Source organism: Heterodontus francisci, chromosome 20, assembly GCF_036365525.1.
Source record: "Heterodontus francisci isolate sHetFra1 chromosome 20, sHetFra1.hap1, whole genome shotgun sequence".
Lineage (NCBI taxonomy): Eukaryota > Metazoa > Chordata > Chondrichthyes > Heterodontiformes > Heterodontidae > Heterodontus > Heterodontus francisci.
Window position 1 is genome coordinate 76777179 of NC_090390.1, and position 11022 is coordinate 76788200.

Sequence of the window (11022 nt, forward strand, 5' to 3'; positions counted from 1 at the left end):
CATCTCTTTTTCAAGTAGTTATCCAATTCCCTTTTGAAAGTTGCTATTGAATCTGCTTCTACCACCCTTTCAGGCAGCACATCCCAGATCAGAACTCGCTGTATAAAAAGATTTCTCCCCATCTCCCCTGGCTCTTCTGCCAATTATCCCAAGTTCTGTGTCCTCTGGTTACTGACCTTCCTGCTCATAGACACAGCTTCTCCTTATTTATTCAATTAAAATCCTTCAGACTTTTGGACACCTCGATTAAATCTCTCAACGTTCTCTGCTCCAAGGAAAACAATCCCAGCTTCTCTGGTCTTCCTAAATAACTGATGCCACTGTAGATATATATTTTCATAAGGTAATAAGAATTATTCATTGAGTTAGCACTTGTGGAACGGTTCATGATTAATACATTCAATCTGTTTTTAGGCAATACTTTTGTCCACCCTGACCCCTCAGGCAATTTGCCCTACTTACAACATATGAAATTCAAGCGATTTTGTCACTTGTGAATTATCAGGTCACTTCACTAGCGTGTCATAAATCATATGAGACAGCTTTTCCTCGTGTGCCTGCTCTCTCTGCTCGCATCCACTGCCATTGTTCAGCAACAGCGTCTGTAGTGCAGTTACGACTGGGATGTTTTTTTCACCCTCACTCTCATAAATGTTTCCAATTGTGTTTTCACCATTGAATTCTTCATTTAAGCAGTAACAGTAATACAGTAAGTAGACTTCAGTATGGAAAGCAAGTCACCACTGGCTTTACTTGACTGCCTCATAAGACATCTGCAGTGCCATTCCATTACATTTTTGGGGCTTCGCAGTCCAGGTCAGCACCACCTACTGGTGCAATAGTCTCTACACAGCACTGAGTGAAATAAAACTTCCTGTAATTCATTATTGAAAATAACCCTACATCTTAAACTCAGTAACTCTTTAGGATGCAGTTTTATTGACATCTTTGGCTCACTGAACAATGGTTTTTCAGCTGTGTATGGATTTGGACTGGCCGTGTAGCTTCCCGAGTTAGCTCCTGATCTGCCTTTGACCCAGCCTGAACCTTTCCTCCTTTAAGACTCTCCTTAAAACCTACAGCTTTGACCCAACTTTTAGTCACCTGTCTGAAGGTCTCCTTCTTTGACTCTGTATCAATGTTTGTCTGATCACATTCCTGCAAAGTGCCTTGCAATGTTTTACTGCAATAAAGGTGATATGAAAATGAAAGTTGTTGTTCAAAGTATGAGGACTACATGCATTACCTTGAAGCCATGGTGTGAAATTTCTCTTGGGGAAGTTTATCCCACATCACTGAGCTTGGACACTGTGGGGTACAACACCAATACTTCGTGATATCAGGCTTAAAGATTACTCTCATGGTCCATTGCGAAAAGGGAACTGAGCACACTTGCTGTAGAGTCTTTTTTAATGATTTACATCAAATCAAATTGATATTCCTTCAGCTCTTAAGTTACAGGCACTCTATTTTCCTCTCTGTAATGACGTTTCATGTACAGATGAAAATCTCGCTCATGATTTCCTTAACTCCTCTTGTGTGCCAAGGATGTAATATTTTGTATTGATACAAAATTATCAGGCCACATACATAATGGAGTTTATTGTTCCAAGTCACGTACATCATTCCCAAATTTTGTGAAAGACCACTCTACAGACCAAAAGAGGCAACGAGTTTAATCCACAGTCCTTGAAGCATACCAGGACGAGGGAGAGGGCAACAATCAGCTGAGGGCCTTGGATTCAATTGCTACCCACTAACTCCCACCGTGACTTAACATTGGTTGAGGGAAGCTGGAGTATGACTGTGATGGCCCAGCAATCACTCCAAAGTCTGGGTTCACACATGAAGAGTGGACACATATCAACCAACATTGAGTGTACTGTACAAATCAATTTCAAAAGGAATTTAAAAGGCTTCATTAACATTCAAGACTATTATCATTTACAATGAACAAACAGAATAAAGATAAAATCTTACCAGTGACAAAGAATTGCTGTTTCCCAAATACAACCATAAAAGTCCTCACCATAATGGTGGACGGCAAGCAAGTCCCTGAGGCATGGACATAAATGCACATCATCTAAACCAGTAGGGTCCCAGTTTGTGCCAAGTTAGCTGATGGATAGTAGTAATAAAGGGCTTCAGAAAGATATCTTGAATCTAGGTGGGCACGAGACGGTGACTGACTACATGTATTACGTCCACAGGAATTAACTCAGCTACAATCCTGCCTGCTCCTTCAAATGTTTGAAATCTTCAGATGGCCCATCAGGGAGAAATCACAAGCAGAGTGACAGTTTTGCCCTTTTTGTACCCGGCACCAAGGTCGATCCTGTCTCTTGGTATCCATTGAACATGGATGCTCCGAGAGCGAGAGAGTGCGCACGAAGAGAGGCTCCAGCAGAAAAGACTAAGAATCCCCCTGGACCAAATTGTATCAGCCTCCATAATATATATATTATATCCACTGACATAAGAATACTGATATAGAAACAGAAAATGTTGGAAACACTCATTGGATCAGACAGCTTCTGTGGGGAGGGGGAAACGGTGAACATTTCAGGTCGATGAAATCAGGGTGAAATAACTTGAACCATTAACTCAGTTTCTCCCTCCGCCACATGCTGCCTGAACTGTTGAATGTTTCCAGCGTTTTCGGTTTTTATTTCAGATTTCCAGCATCAGCAATACGAACATATGAATTAGGAGCAGGAATAGGCCACTCAGCCCTTCGAGCCTGCTCCACCATTCAATAAGTTCATGGCTGAACTGATTACCCAACATTTACACCCACTCCCAATAACCTTTCACCCCCTTGCTTATCAAGAATCTTTCTATCTCTGCCTTCCACCGCCTTTTGAGGAAGAGAATTCCAAAGACTCACGACCCATTGAGAGAAAAAATGTCTCCTCATCTCTGTCTTAAATGGGCAACCCCTTATTTTTAAACAGTGACCCCTAGTTCTAGATTCTCCCACAAGGGGAAACATCCTTTCCACATCCACCCTGTCAAGAACCCTCAGGATCTTATATATTTCAATCAAGTTGCCTCTTACTCTTCTAAATTCCAGCGGATACTAGCCTATCCAATCTTTCCTCATAAGACAGCCTGCCCATTCCATGTATTAATCTAGTAAACCTTCTCTGTACTGCCTCCAATATATTAACATACTTCCTTAAATAAGGTGACCAGTACTGTACACAGTACTCCAGATATGGTCTCACCAATGCCCTGTATAGCTGAAGCATAACCTCCCTACGTTTGTATTCAATTCCCCTCACAATAAACAGTAACATTCTATTAGCTTTCCTAATTACATGCTGTACCTGCATACTAACCTTTTGCGATTCATGCACGAGGACACCCAGATCACTCTGCATCTCAGAGCTCTGCAATCTCACCATTTAGATAATTTGCTTATTTTTTATTCTTCCTGCCAAAGTGGACAATGTTACACTTTCCCACATTATACTCCATTTGCCAGGTCTTTGCCCAAAGAACAAAGAACAGTACAGCACAGGAACAGGCCATTCGGCCCTCCAAGCCTGCACCGATCTTGATGCCTGTCTAAACTAAAACCTTCTGCACTTCAGGGGACCATATCCCTCTATTCCCATCCTATTAATGTATTTGTCAAGATGCCTCTTAAATGTCGCTATCGTACCTGCTTCCACCATCTCCCCCGGCAGCAAGTTCCAGGCACTCACCATCCTCTGTATAAAGAACTTGCCTCGCACATCCCCTCTCAACTTTGCCCCTCGCACCTTAAACCTATGTCCCCTAGGAACTGACTCTTCCACCCTGGGAAAAAGCTTCTGACTATCCACTCTGTCCATGCCGCTTATAACTTTGTAAACCTCTATCATGTCGCCCCTCCACCTCCGTCATTCCAGTGAAAACAATCCGAGTTTATCCAACCTCTCCTCAGGCAACATCCTGGTAAACCTCTTCTGTACCCTCTCCAAAGCCTCCACGTCCTTCTGGTAGTGTGGCGACCAGAATTGCACACAATATTCTAAGTGTGGCCTAACTAAGGTTCTGTACAGCTGCAGCATGACTTGCCAATTTTTATACTCTATGCCCCGACCGATGAAGGCAAGCATGCCATATGCCTTCTTGACTACCTTATCCACCTGCGTTGCCACTTTCAGTGACCTGTGGACCTGTACGCCCAGATCTCTCTGCCTGTCAATACTCCTAAGGGTTCTGCCATTTACTGTATACTTCCCACCTGTATTAGACCTTCCAAAATGCATTACCTCACATTTGTCCGGATTAAACTCCATCTGCCATTTCTCCGCCCAAGTCTCCAACCGATCTATATCCAGCTGTATCCTCTGACAATCCTCATCACTATCCGCAATTCCACCAACCTTTGTGTCATCCGCAAATTTACTAATCTTACTAACCTAATCTTACTTGACTTAACCTATCTATATCCCTTTGTAGCCCCCTTATGTCCTCTTCACAAGTTACTTTCCTACCTATCTTTGTGTCATCAGCAAACCATTAGCAACCATACCTTCGGTCTCTTCATCGAAATCATTTATATAAATTGTAAAAAGTTGAGGCCCCAGCACAGATCCCTGTGGCGCACCACTCATTACATCTTGCCAACCAGAAAATTACCCATTTATGCCTACTCTCTGTTTCGTGTTAGCTAGCCAATCTTCTATCCATGCCAATATGTTACCCCCTACACCATGAGCTTTTATTTTCTGCAATAACCTTTGATGTGGCACCTTATCAAATGCCTTCTGGAAATCTACGTACAATGCATCCACCGGTTCCCCTTTATCCACAGCACATGTAACTCCCACAAAGAATGCCAATAAATTGGTACACAACGTAAGCCTAAGAGTAGAATCCTATCTGAGGGTAGGGTCCAAGGTACATCAAGGTGAAGGGTAGGACCAGCAAGTCCAGAGAACCCTGGATGTCAAGGGATATGGAGGATTGGATAAGGAAAAAAAAAAGGAGGCTTATGGCAGATTCAGAGGGCTGAAAACAGCGGAGGCCCTAGACGAGTATGGAAAGTGTAGGGAGGTACTTTAAAAAGTAATTAGGAGAGCAAAGAGGGAACATGAAAAAACACTGGCGGGCAAGATCAAGGAAATCCCGAGGCGTTTTATAAGTATATTAAGGGCAAGAGGATAACCAGGGAAAAAGTAGGGCCCATTAGGGACCAAAGTGGCAATCTGTGTGTGCAGCCGGAGAACATCGGTGAGGTTTTAAATGATTACTTTTCATCTCTGTTCACTATGGAGAAGGACTTTGTAGGTGCGGAGATCAGGGAGGCAGATTATGATATACTTGAACAAATTAGCATTGAAAGGAAGGAGGTATTAGCAGTTTTAGCAGGCTTAAAAAATGGATACATCTCCAGGCCCAGATGAGCTATATCCCAGGCTGCTATGTGAGGCAAATGAGGAGATTGCAGGGGCTCTGACACAAATTTTCAAATCCTCTCTGGTCACAGGAGAGGTACCAGAGGACTGGAGGACAGCGAATGTGGTACCATTAGTCAAGAAGGGTAGCAGGGATAAACCAGGTAATTACAGGCCGGTGAGTCTATCAGTGGTAGGGAAACTATTGGAAAAAAAGTCTGAGGGAGAGGATTAATCTCCACTTGGAGAGGCAGGGATTAATCAAGGATAGTCAGCATTGGCTTTGTCAGGGAGAGATCGTGCCTAACAAATTTGATTGAATTTTTCGAGGTGATGAGGTGTGTAGATGAGGGTAAAGCAGTTGATGTAGTCTATATGGACTTCATTAAGGCTTTTGATAAGGTCCTGCATAGGAGATTGGTTAAGAAGGTGAGAACCCATAGGATCCAGGGTAATTTGGCAAATTGGATCCAAAATTGGCTTAGTGGCCAGAGGTAGAGGTTTTGGTCGAGGGTTGTTGTAGCAATTGGAAGCCTGTGACCAGAGGTGTCCCGCAGGGATTGGAGCTGGGATCCTTGCTGTTTGTAGTGTACATTAATGATTTAGACTTGAATATAGGAGGTATGATCAGTAAGTTCGCAGATGACACGAAAATTGGTGGTGTCGTAAATAGTGAGGAGGAAAGCCTTAGATTACAGGACGATATAGATGGACTGGTAAGATGGGCAGAGCAGTGGCAAATGGAATTTAACCCTGAGAAGTGTGAGGTGATGCATTTTGGGAGGACTAACAAGACAAGGGAATAATACAATGGATGGTAGGACCATAGGAAGTACAGAGGATCAGAGGCACCTTGGGGTACTTGTCCACAGATCACTGAATTTAGCAGCACAAGTAGATAAGGTGGTTAGGCAGGCCTATGGGATACTTGCCTTTATTAGCCGAGGCATAGAATATAAAATCAGGGAGGTTATGATGGAGCTGTATAAACGCTAGTTAGGCCACAGCTGGAGTACTGTGTACAGTTCTGGTCGCCACACTATAGGGAGGATGTGATAGCACTGGAGAGGGTGCAGAGGAGATTCACCAGGATGTTGCCTGGGCTGGAGCATTTCAGCTATGAAGAGCGAATGGATAGGCTAGGGTTGTTTTCCTTAGAGCAGAGAAGGATGAGGGGGGACCTGATTGAGGTATACGAAATTATGAGGGGCATAGATAGGGTAGATAGGAAGAAACTTTTTCCCTTAGGGGAGATGTCCATAACCAGGGGGCATTGATTTAAGGTAAGGGGCAGGAGGTTTAGAGGGGATTTGAAGAAAAAAAATTTCACCCGGGGGTGGTTGGAATCTGGAACACACTGCCTGTAGGGGTGGTAGAGGCAGGAACCCTCACAACATTGAAGAAGTATTTAGATGAGCACTCGAAACGCCACAGCATACAAGGCTATGGGCCAAGTGCTGGAAAATGGGATTAGAATAGATAGGTGCTTGATGGCCGTCACGGACACGATGGGCCAAATGGCCTGTTCCTGTGCTGTATAACTCTACATCATAGGGAAGAGGAGAAGCCCTATATTGTATAATTTGCTTGATGTACATACTGGGTGAGCTTTGACATGGCTCATCTTGATTCCTAGAAAATTAATACATTTTTTAAAATGAAGATCATGTTGGAATATATCTGAATCATTCCAGAGCCAAGTTTCCATATGATACAGTTGAAGGACCAAAAAATGCAGCAGAACTAGAAATCTATTATTCGGAATGAACCAGTCACCACTTAAATAGCTTGAGGTTCAAGATGTTGAGTCATTGAACATGAATGCCCAATGAGATGTCGAGAACGTGCTGGTACCATGTCACAGCTACTTACTACAAGCAAAACTACAATTGATTAGAAGTTGATTGGATCTGAAGTACCATCACAAGATCTTGCTGTGTTCACACATCAGAAAAGCAATGCGATTCTATCTGAACTAAAACAGGAAACACTCAGCAGGTCGGGCTGCATCCGAGAAAAGCCGAGTCACTGTTTCAGGTCAATGATTTTTCATCAGAACTGGGGGATGTCAGAGGTTAAGAGTTTTTAAGCAATTGCAGAGCCAGGAATATCAGGGGAGGGAGATAAAGCAAAATAGGGAGAAGGTCTATGATAAGGTAGAGGATAGGTGAGATTAAATGACAAAAGTGATAATTGAAGAGTGGACCAGCCAGTACCAGTGGAACTGTACCGCAGTACAAATCAACTTTAGATGATGAGCCTTATATAGAAGCAAAAGATAGGTCTAAGGAAGGTGTAAATAGCAGAAAAGGAAGGAAGCATCAGATACAATCTGAATTGTATGATTGAGATACAAACCCAAACATGCACAATTTTACCCAAAATGTAGCAATTAACATATTATATAACACAGCCTAATCACTTTATGTTGGGTCTATTAGACTGATCGCCTGTAGTGTTGCACACAGGGTGTCTCTCTCAAGGGAAGGTGGGTTAGAGGGTGAGGGATAATTGTACCAGGGTTTGCAGAAATAATTACATAGAATTTACAACACACAAACAGGCCATGTGGCCCAACCGGTCGATGTCAGTGTTTATGCTCCACACAAGCCAGCCAGCCTATTTACTCAACCTATCAACATATTACTTTCTCCCTCATGTACTTACCCACTTCCCTTTAACAGCATATATGCTAATTGTCTCAACCATTCCACTTGGTGGCGAGTTCCACATTCTCACCACTCCTCATTTTGAAGTTGCATATATGATCCTTATTCTTATATTCTTTATAATTAAATAGAAAAACTTAGAGCAATCTGGGAAGCGGTATAGTCAGAGCAGAAGAGATTCTCTGCATGCTGAGCTGAGGAACTGGGCTGAGCTGAGGCACTGCCACACCACCACTGACGGGACGGCGCAATTACAGCATGACAAATTTAAATAGGCAGTTGCCATTACAAATGTGGGCATAGCGATTAACAATTGAAAGAAATTGAGACAACAACATAGCAGCAGGAAGTAAGGCTTTGTAGCTAGCAAGTAATCTTGTGGAGCGGATATCAGTAGAATGAAAATCTGGTGGCCTCGTTAACAGGTACCAGATAACCACTCATGCAATGACGACGGAAATACACTCCGTCGTGTTATTACCAGGGTAAGTAAATCATTAAATTCTGTTTTGTTAAATCAATAAAGTGTGACAGAGGAAAGTCTGCTGGAGAATGTGTTACATGGGAATTAAGCATAACATTTACCAGGAAGAACAGAGCTCCCATTCTATTGGGCATGGTTAGTCGGTGAGTGCACTGCTAGCAGCAAAATATGACTGGGGTAGTGAGACATGGAAAGTATTTTAGAAATATTTTAATTGAGATGTTCAAAATGAAGAAGGGTTTTGATATTTTCTCATTTACTCTGTTTCCACTGGCTGGAGGGTAAATAACCAGAGGTCACAGATTTATTTGCAAAAGAGCCAGAGGGGAGATGAGGAAAAACATTTTTTTAACAGTGAGTTATGATGATTTGGAATGTGCTGCTTGAGAGGGTGTTGGTAGCAAATTCACGAATAACTTTCAAAAGGAAATTGGATAAATAACTGAAAAGGCAAAAATTGCAGGGCGGTGGGAAAAGAACAGGGCATTGGGACTAATTGGGTAGCTCTTCCAAAGAGTCAGCACGTGCATGGGCGGAATTGCCTCACTCTGTGCTCCAAGATTCTATGAAATAAATGTACTGGGAAAGCATATGCTATATACAAGACTTGCAGCATGTTACAGATATATACCAGTGGATATCCCATGCCATAGTTTATGGTGAGTCAGAAGCTGCGATAGCACTGGGGATGGCGGAGAGAAATGTTGGGGTTTGGTAGAATTGAAAAGGGGAAAGATGTTGGAATTCAGTAATGATGTGGATGGAGAAAAGGTTGGGATTTTGTAGTAGTGGGAAGAGTGAGATCCTTGAGTTTGGCAACATGGGAATGAGGAGTCTTGGAGCTTGGCAATGCTGAGGAGGGGGATCGTGTGGTTGACAGGAGTAGAGTCAGAAGATACTGAAGATACTGCAATCTGGATCTGTGAAACAACTCACAGTGGCATAATTAAACCATAATGTGTGCAACCATAGTTTTGGAATCACTGGCAGCAAGAAAAGAAAGCCCAGTTGTGGTCAATCAGGGAGGCCCAACCGTTTGGAGCATCATGTACTACAATTAGTGAATGAGCCACATATTGTTTTGGATTAGTTAGAATCCCTGTTAAAGGCCATTTGCAACAGCATGTTTCACATTTATCGCAGAAGCCTTTCTTGTCCTGGCAAAACTTTCCTTCTCACAATGACTCTGCAACCAGCAGACAGGATAGACATCTACAATTCACTCACATTTTACTCCAGAATGGAAAGCTATTACACAGATCTGTTCTTACCTCAACTTGAACAGTAGTCCTAATGCTCTCAACAACTCTACAATTTCTATTTTGTAATGATTACTATTCTCCAAAGTTAAAAAAACTAACAGTCTGGAGTGAAACTGCTCAAAAATCTCTTAAAATTCATTCTCCAACCTGTTCTCACAACATTTAGAAAAATTGACTGAGCATAAGTCTGCTTTGACATTTGCACTGAGAAAAATTAACAGAAACATAGAAAATGTTGAGATCAGCCACGATCGTATTGAATGTCAAAGCAGGCTCGAGGGGCTGAATTGCCTACTCCTGCTCCTAGTTCTTATGAAAACTGGAGCAGGAATTGGCCATTTGGCCCTGCTCTGCCATTCAAAAAAGATCATGGCTGATCATTTAATTCAGTACCCTGTTCCCACTTTCTCCCCATAGCCCTTGATCCATTTGGCATGAATATATCTATCGCCTTCTTGAATATACTTAATGACTTGGCCTCCACTGCCTTCTGCGGTAGAGAATCCCACAGGTTCACCACCCTCAGTGAAGAAATTTCTCCTCATCCCGTATCCTGAGGCTAGGACCCCTGGTTCTGAACTCCCCAGCCATCGGGAACATCCTCCCTGCATCTAGCCTGTCTAGTCCTGTTACAATTTTAAAAGTTTCTATGAGATTTATGAGAAATTGATATATTTTCTGTAAATAGTCATCGTTTACAATTTCTCAGTCCAACCAAAAGAAACCACAGGTGATATAATCACTGTCTCTCACTCTCTTTCTCCCTGAAATCAATGAGCATTTGATAAGTTTGAATCTGAAACCTTTACCTAATAAAAATCCTTTACATGTATTTGCAGCTTTTCAACTTATTTGGAAAAACAAAGATACCAAGAAATCCTATTGCAACGAGGAAAGATTAGCTTCATGTTGAACAGAGAGGGGATTGCACTGGTGCACATGGAAAAATTCTACACACTATACATGCCCAGATTTCCTCCAAATTATGGGCATAGCTGTAGTTGATAACTCCATTCAGCCGACAGAAAGATAGCTTCAGGAAAAATATTAGCTTAAAGCCTAAGCCTTCGAGAAAGACTGGGTCCTCCAAGTAAAAACCTGAAATACACAAAAAACACAGACAATTCTATGGTCACGTTATTGTAAAACTTCGAACAAAACTGCAAACAAACGACAGCTGAGTTTTTATATCTATTATGAGTGCTTCCTTTTGGTGA